This window comes from Canis lupus, chromosome 7, assembly GCF_003254725.2.
Source record: "Canis lupus dingo isolate Sandy chromosome 7, ASM325472v2, whole genome shotgun sequence".
Taxonomy (NCBI): Eukaryota; Metazoa; Chordata; class Mammalia; order Carnivora; family Canidae; genus Canis; species Canis lupus.
Genome location: NC_064249.1, coordinates 29,525,089 through 29,533,886, shown reverse-complemented (window position 1 = coordinate 29,533,886; position 8,798 = coordinate 29,525,089).

The window sequence follows — 8,798 nt, the reverse complement described above, 5'->3', positions numbered from 1 at the left end:
CATCTTTTCATGTCTGTTAGCCATCTGGATGTCTTCTTTGAAAAAATGTCTATTCATGTCTTCTGCCGATATTTTATTTGGATTATTTGTTTTTGGGGTATTGAGTTGTATAAATTTCTTATATATTTTGAATAATAACCCTTTATCAGATATGTATTTGCAAATATCTTTTCCCATAGGTTGCCTTTTAGTTTTGTTAGTTGTTTCCTTCAATGTGTAGAAGACTTTTATTCTGATGAAGTCCTAAGAGTTCATTTTTGCTTTCATTTCCCTTGCCTCAGGAGACATATCTTAAGAAGAAGTTGCAATGGTTGAAGTCAAAGAAGTTACTGCCTGTGTTGTCCTCTAGGATTTTCATGGTTTCCTGTCTCACATTAGATCTTTAATCCACTTTGAATTTATTTTTGTGTATGAGGAAATAAAGTGGTCCAGTTTCTTTCTTTTGTATGTTGCTGTCCAGTTTTCCCAACACCATTTGTTGAAAAGATCTTTTCCCATTATGTATTCTTTCATGCTTTGTCCAAGACTAATTGACCATATTGTTGTGGATTACAAAAGAGTTTTAAGTAGGGAGGCAACGTATTGCATTTATGTTCAGAAAAATGGGTGGAGTTCCTAAAGAAAAGAATATAGCTAATGAGATAGAGAGGCAGTGATAAGGATCTGAAAAAAGGTGGTAGTTGGAGAATAAATAAAAGAAGTCAAATTCAAGAATTGCTTAGGAGGTAAAAATTATATTGAGTCCACAGTACTCAGAGCATATGTGAGCACATGGCCTCATCTGAGAGGGCTGTGGGCAAGAACAAGATTCACATGAAACCAGGAGGTGAGTGATGCCTGGGTGGCTCAGTGGTTGGACATCTGCCTTTGGCTCAGGGCGTGATCTTGGAGTTCTGGGATGGAGTCCTGCATCGGGCTCCCCCAGGAGCGTGCTTTTCCCTCTACCTATGTCTCTGCCTCTCTCTGTGTGTCTCTCATGAATGAATAAATAAAACCTTTAAAAAAAAAAAAAAAAACAAGAGGTGAGGCATGAGTCTGAAAAGGAGGAAGATGGGTGGTTAGATTTAGGATGATTCTGAGCCATGGGATAAAGATTCTAGGAGCCTGGATGGTATGAATGTTTGGAGATGTATGGATGAAAATAACAGTGAAGGGATATGATTGGAAGAATATGAATAAAGAGTATGGGAGACAATAGATGAGTAAAGTGGCTGCCACTTAGAGCATTAGCCATGGTAACCAAATCAGACATTCATTCACTTGAGAAATATAATCTCCAACAATGTACTAGGTACTCTGCTAGGTGAAAGGAATACATAATGAATCATTTGTACTGAGAGGGACTGACTGATCTGGTGGTTTCAGATGAGCTTGATGTTAAGTTGATCTGGTGCCCGTCCTGGCTTCAGAGAGAAAGAGATAGGATGCCATTAGTGTCCATGGCATTGCCTATGAAAGGCAGCATAGCAATGTCTAATTGGAATATTCATTTCTGGATTCAGCCAAGCCTGAGTCTGCTCTGATGTGTGGGGTGTGTAGCTTTGAGAAAATAATTCAACCTGAGTCTCAGTTTTTTCATTTGTAAAATTAGGATGATGACACCCACCTTGCAAAATTAAATACACCTCTGAGTATTTAAATGAGGTGCATTTAAGGGCTGAGCAAGGTACCCAGCTCAGAGTATGCATAAAAATAATTAAATTTTATTATCTGCATCATTATCTAGTTCATATATTTATAGCCACAGGTAAATCAAAGACCTTGCTACCTCAGGAAATGGAGACCTGCTCTGAATTTTCTGAGGCTAGTGTGGGCCAAAGCTGCATATAATGTAAGAAGCAGCTTCCTTAAAGGCGAGGGAGATGGGTTTCATGTGGAAGAACCTCAAAGTTGTCGCTACTGGAAATTTGCTTACTTTTCCACTTTCAGCAAGTGAGATCTTTACAATGTCTAATAAAACTGGAACACAATATTCTCCTTTCTTAGATTAGGCATCCATATTTCCTCACTGGGAATCACAGCTAGTGAAAAATAATGTATGTGTTTTTTGAATTGTTGTAGCTACCAAATACCAGTGATCAGTTTGGTTTATGAGGCAGGTAACCTGGACCCTCTAAAATAACACTGGAAGAAAGCCTCATGGGATGAGGTTAAGGCTTTGAGGTCAGCCAAACATTTCTGCTAACAAACAGGGTATTTGGGGATTTAATCAACTGGGGAGGACAGTGGTGCTTATTGAGCTTGCAGATTCTCTAGGCAAAAAGCTTCCCAGAGCACACACAGCTAGAGCAACAAGGCTGTGACTCTGTGTGGAGAACCAAAACCCTAGTGGAGGCTGGGGGGCCAAGCAAATGCATTATTGTCTCAGTTGTCAGAGCAGTTCTGTCTTCTTGGGTTAGAAGGAGTTTATGGAATTGAGGGTTTGTTATGTAGGAATCATTTTTCAAAGATAGACAACAAGTGTTATTGTAACTGTGGGAGATATTGAATCTGTTCCTGATTTTATTATGATGGGTAAGGACTACAATAATAAGAAAAAGTAGAGTTGCAATGTTAAGATTTTCAGACCACTTGTCTGATTTTGGACCTTCAACAATGTTGCCCATTGTTACCTCTCCCCTCAAGGACATGTGTAAACTATTGAAGTATGTGAATCATTTCTTCATATGTAGAATATTCAACTATGGAGCTATAAAAAGTTGAGTGTAAAAGCTTTATCTCTCTTTGCTCTCAGTGGAAACCCTTGACTCCAGTTTGACATAGCAGAGACAAACAGGGCTTTGAAAATAGCCAGACTTGGGTTCATAATCCACTTCTACCAACTGGGTGAGCTTGGGCAAGTTACCTTCTATTTCAGAAACCTCTGAAGCCATCTATAAAATGTCAGTAAACAAGCCTGTCTAGAATAGCTGCAGGCAGTAAATAGGAAAGCCTGTTCAAGCACAGTGCAAGGCTTAAATCTCCCTCCCTCTTGCCTGACTAATGCACTGTGAAGAGACCTGGAAGAAATTTCACCAAGAGCCTGTAATTCTAGACTTGGCTCTGCCAATAACACATGGCGTGTCCTTGACAGGTCATGTACCTCAGTGGGCTCCAACCCTCTATTGGTAAGATGTAAGAATTGGTCTCACAATCCCCAAGGTTCCCCTCAGGTCCTGGGTAAACATCCTCCCTGCATAGGTTTGCTCACTAGTGGCTTGAACCTTGGAATTCTTATACCTGTCCTATAGTCTTCTGTTTCATCGGCCCATGGTGATCTCCTATCTCTGTAATAATATAAGATTTCCTGTGTCACTCATTGTGCACTTGATTATAAGCAGCTTTATTTTATTTAGTAAACTTTCCAGATTTTAGTTCTATCTAGAACACAAATCTCCCCGAGTAAAGGAGTGCTTTATACCCTTGGCCCCTTTCAGTGTGTGCCGGAACAACATAGGTGATTAATGACACCTCGTTGAAGTAACAGTTAGCATTATGTATACAAAACAGTGGACGTGTGAGGTTTTGAATTTAGAACAAGGAGTGGTACCATTCTGGGAAGAGCTGAGTCTGGTCCCTCTGCACCAATAATCTACTTGTTCACCTCTTTCCTCCACCCCCCGACACCCCCCTCCCCCCCCCACTGACCCTGCAGAGACCTGCAAATTTTAGCAAGGCTAACCTACACATGTAGCAAACTAAAAATTCCTTCACTCTGAATTTCTGTAAAGTCCTTCTCCAATGGGAGCTGTGCTATTTTATGCTATGACAGACTTTCAGTTCCTTACCCCTGGAAGCCTGTGGGCAGAGCCAATCTGCATGATGTTGTACAGTCTCTGTAGGGGACAGGCAGATGTGACTCAGAGTGAGTTTGATTTCCAAGAACTTCTTTCCTGGGGGTATGGCTAATGAGCTCACCTTTGAGTCTGCCAACAAAAGAGGCCTACAGAGACATCCAGATCAGTGGAAATCCACCAGTCATGGACAGGGAAGATACAGGACGCCAGCATGGTCTAGGAATGTCTGCCAGGCAACCATATAAACAGGAAACCACCCAGCTCTGAGAAACCAGTTTTACTGCTTGAGTACAGCTAATCAACAGCTAATTCCACAACTCTTAGTAGGAGAAATAACAAAAAGCAAGGGGCATAAAGCCTACATTCGTGAAGTCATAGTCTATGTTAGGGTTTGTCTTAGGGCTCTATTTTTATTTATTCATTAAATATTTGTTGTGCAGGGGGTGCATCAAACAAAAATCATCACTCTACCTCCCCTGGATTCATAGGCTGTTATTAGACTTAAAAATAGCATCTACATTCGTACAGGGCTCATCTATTTTACCAGCCTGAACCCCTTTGCCCTTCAGTCCCCCAGTCACCTCATGGGTATGAGCAAAGCTCTGTGTCATACTCACCAAATGCCGAGTCAGGGGCTGACTGCTCAGATGTTGATTTCAGTACAGTTCAGAGGTTATAACAACAACAAAATTGGCATTCAGGTACCTAGTTTGATGTCATATACTTTCTCAATATGTCAGTGACAATTGTGACCGATTGGTGTGTTTTCCAACTCACTCATCATTAGCATGTAGCTCTTTAAAGGATAAAATTAATGGTCACCTAATGATGCTGGAGAAAGAAAGCAGGAGATGGCATTAACCTTCATCAAAACCACAGCATCATTATCATTTTTTGCTTCTTAACAGAAATTCATAATTTTTGAAGTTCTTTTATACATATTTTCAGTTATTGATTACTTAGAGCTTTGATAGAGGTCTTCCCAGTAAAAACTGAAAATGAATCAGAAATCCAGATTAATTTTAAAATATAGGTCTTAGATGTCCACTATATATAAAACACCTAGCATTAGAAACCTACCAGTGAACAAGAGAGACAGGAGAGAGAAGGAAGACAGTATTGAAAGAGCAAGGAAAGGATCCTGAGCAGATCATAGAAGGTGCAGTAAATTTTCTGAGGAAGTTGTTTGCTTGGCCCTGAAGGACACTGAAGACTTTGGTGAGTAGAAGACTTTTAAATGATAGTTTCCCTTTGGCCATCTGACATAGTGAACATCTGTTCCATTGTCTCTGGGGATGGTGAGCAGCATTGGAAAGAGCAGGTACTTCTGAATATTAAATTATAAGCCACCAGGCGGCTGGTTAGATGAAAGGGTTTGATTTTTATAATCTCTTTCTATGAAGTCACCATATGCTCACCTTTCGGCTGGAACGAGATCCTAGGGCTGAGCTGTTTGGCAGTTGGTGACTGTTTTTATTCTACGAGATTAAAATTACTTTTCTTTTCTGATTATGAACATAGTCAAAGGCAATGTTTTTTAAAGTTGAGAAAGGCAGAAAAGGAAAGAAGAGCAAAGAAATAAAGAATGATGCCACATGGGGATCCCTGGGTGGCTCAGCGGTTCAGCACCTGCCTTCGGCCCAGGGCATGATCCTGGAGACCTGGGATCGAGTCCCACGTCGGGCTCCCTGAACGGAGCCTGCTTCTCCGTCTGCCTGTGTCTCTGCCTCTCTCTCTATGTCTATCATGAATAAATAAATAAAATCTTTAAAAAAAAAAAAGAGTGATGCCACAGTGCAGACAATGTAATAATTTGCATTTTCAACTATTTCTAGTCTAGTTTTTTCACTGATACAGACATGTAGTCATTTACGCTGATAACTGACTCATGGATGCATCAGCGAGGGAAGAAGAAGGTCACACAATTGTAGATTTCCAGCATCAGCAAGGCACAGCAGAATCTAATACAACGGTTTAAAGTACATGGGGAGTTTTGGTTGGTTTTTAGTTTTAAGAAGACAATGGACATTCCATTCTGTTGAAAAGTTGTAAGTTCCCTGAAATCTGAGCTATGTGTGACTGTATCATTATTAGCCATTAAAAGACTTTTGAAGTAAGTGTGTTTCTTATTCTTGCTTTACCAAAAGGAATAAACTGATAAAAGAAATTCAGCAGTAGTAAAGGGTAATTCAATAAGTAAAGGGTAATACATCCATGTAGACTTAGGCACCGCTTTGTAAAGGTTTCACTTACCTCATTGACTCTGGATCCCAAAATGGTAACCAGGTTCAGCTATCACTTCTTAACAGAGTGTTTTAATTTAACAAGAATAAACAGAAGTGGTTTAATTGAAATTGATTAGGTTTTGTAAGGAGAGTAGATGCTATTGGCTACAATATGACCTTGGTTATGTTGGCATACCTGTTTGGGCGTGGGCTGAATGAAGCAACATATTCCCTTATTAATAGGGGGGAAAAGATTGGAAGGTTTAGGAGAGAGCCTAGCAGGCAGGAGGCTAGATGGAAGACCAGCTAAAGATAGGAAAACCCCTGCATAGCAAGGGTTTGCATTATGTAAGAAAAAAACATGGAAGATGGGAATGCTTAGGTTATCTTTCTGAGTTTGTGCAAAAACTAATGTTTTTGTAAGAATACATTCTTCTGAAGCAACTAAAAAAATGTCAAATTTCATGGCTGTGTCAAAACAGTTGATCATAAAGATGGTATGTGTTGATGAAGACCCCACTTAGAGAAAGGACTTCCCTAGGCCATGGCACACTGTATGAGGAAGGAATGAGGGGCAAGGAGGGAACACTTGATGAATTCCCACTCCCTAGATTTCTGGGAGGCCCCAACTGAAATCTGAGTTCCAGATAGAGACAATAAATTGCAATTCATATGCCTAAATAATGGAATGCCTTACGGTGCTCATGTGAGCTACCAATCTCTCCTTTGGTCATTATGACTGCATGGTGGGCCTCCTAGACTCCATTGGTGATGCCAGTGTGTTCTGGGGAAGATTTCCCAAGTCCATCCAACTTTTTGTGCCTACTTTCATATTGTTTCCATGGCCTGAAATGACACAATCTCCTCTCTACTTCAAACCATCACCACTGTCTACTGAAATGCTGCCTATCCTTAACTTCTCAAACTGGACTGGAATGGTCTGTTTGTTTATCTGGCTTCCTTAGTGTATAATCCCCTGGAATGCAGGAACAGTGCCTGGAACAGTGGTTGGTATATGATAATCCCTTAATAATTTATAGATTCAGTGACTAAACAAATGAAGAAATGAATGAGAGCAAAACAGAAGCTCTACCTCTTTGGTAAACCATTTCTATTGTTGACCTTTACTAATGTCCACTTGCCTGAGGAATGTTATTTCTAATATATACAATAATATTTCTATTCCTCTTAATATATTTACTGGGTACTTATTACGTGCAAGACACTATGAAATCTTATGTAATCCTTACAACATGCTGCAGGTCCAATGATTATCTCTACTGGTAAGAAAATCAATTGGGAAAGGGAGGTCACTGGGCCAAGGTCATGAAGCTAGTAAGTGACAGAGCCAGGATTTCCACTAGGACAGTCTGAACGAGATCCCACATGCTCGTCTACTTACTTCAGCAGTTATCCTTGTCCCTCAGGGCCAGGTAGAGACTTGGCTTCCTCAGAAAATTTTCTTACACCTGTGTCTTCATTTTCCATTTTCTCATCTCTTCCCATTAGGACTATAGGCCCTGGGAGGCAGGAATCCTGTCTCTCTTCTTTCCATTTTGTGTGGCCACCATCTTGTGAAGTTGTCAAGAGAGGGGTCTGTCATACCAAGCAGATGAGGAAATAGTGGTCTGGGAATTTGTCTAATCTGACAAAGCCATCCTCTGTCAATTCTAATCCCAGGCTTTGGATCTGGAAGAAAATGCCTTAGCCAGTCTTCTGCTAAACAATTTTGAGTTCACAGAATAGAGTTCTGTTCACCAATAGAGTTCACAGAATTCTAGAATTGCAAGAAACCACAACAGTTACCTGAATGAATGTCCTCATGGAATGGGGAGGTGGCTTACCCAAGGCTATGGAGTAAGTGAGTAGAAAGATCGGAGTCATGAGAACACACTTAGTCCCAGGCTTATAGTTCTTCCTCATTGACATATGATATAAATGATTCAGATTTGAACCAAGACGATAATGTCTTTACAATCATTGTCCTTGACCTATATGCAAAGGATAGTTTTTTTTTTTTAACTATTTATTCTACTTGGTGCACTTACTGAATTGCTTTATCCGTTTTTTTTTGTTTGTTTGTTTGTTTGTTTTTTGTTTTGTTTTGTTTTGTTTTGGCATTGCTCTCTTGCCATCCCTGGACTGCCCCGCCCAGCTGCAGCCCTCCATCCAGCATCCTCCCTCCCTGTAGCCCCTCTCACCAGCCTTTTGTTTTCCTCATGGCTGCCTTCCAACTGTGTTCCACACACCCAGCTAAGGCCATTTCCTGGCTGCCATCCTGCACCAGTGCTGTAGCTGCTAAAATATTAATGGCTCCTTTTGTGAAAAATAACACAGTAAGGCTTGCTGTAAATTAAAATTACCAAGGAAGAGGAAAACGATGAAATGGAGGAAGTAAAGCAAAGCCATAATGTGAAAAATGGCCTTGTAGGGCAAAAGAGGACACCTTAGCTCTGCCTTCTCCCTCACAGTACAAGGATGTCACTGTGGGAAATGCATCTGTACTGGCCTGGATTCACCCTCTTGGCTATGTGGATGGGGTTTATGACAAAGAAGATAGCCCCTGTGGTTTTGCCTGGCTACCTGCTGTCCTGGGTCCACTGGAGGAGAGGAGGTGGGAAGGGCAGCACAGATTTGGGAACAAAAGGTAAACTGTGTGGATAAAGAGAACTGGGGCTCCCAGTGTCAAAAATGCATGTGACATGTTGGTGGGAGGAGGGCCGAAGTATGCTGATGGCAAATTAGGTTACATCCAAAGCCAAAAAATGTGGTTCTACCCTTCGTTCAGTCTTTAGTG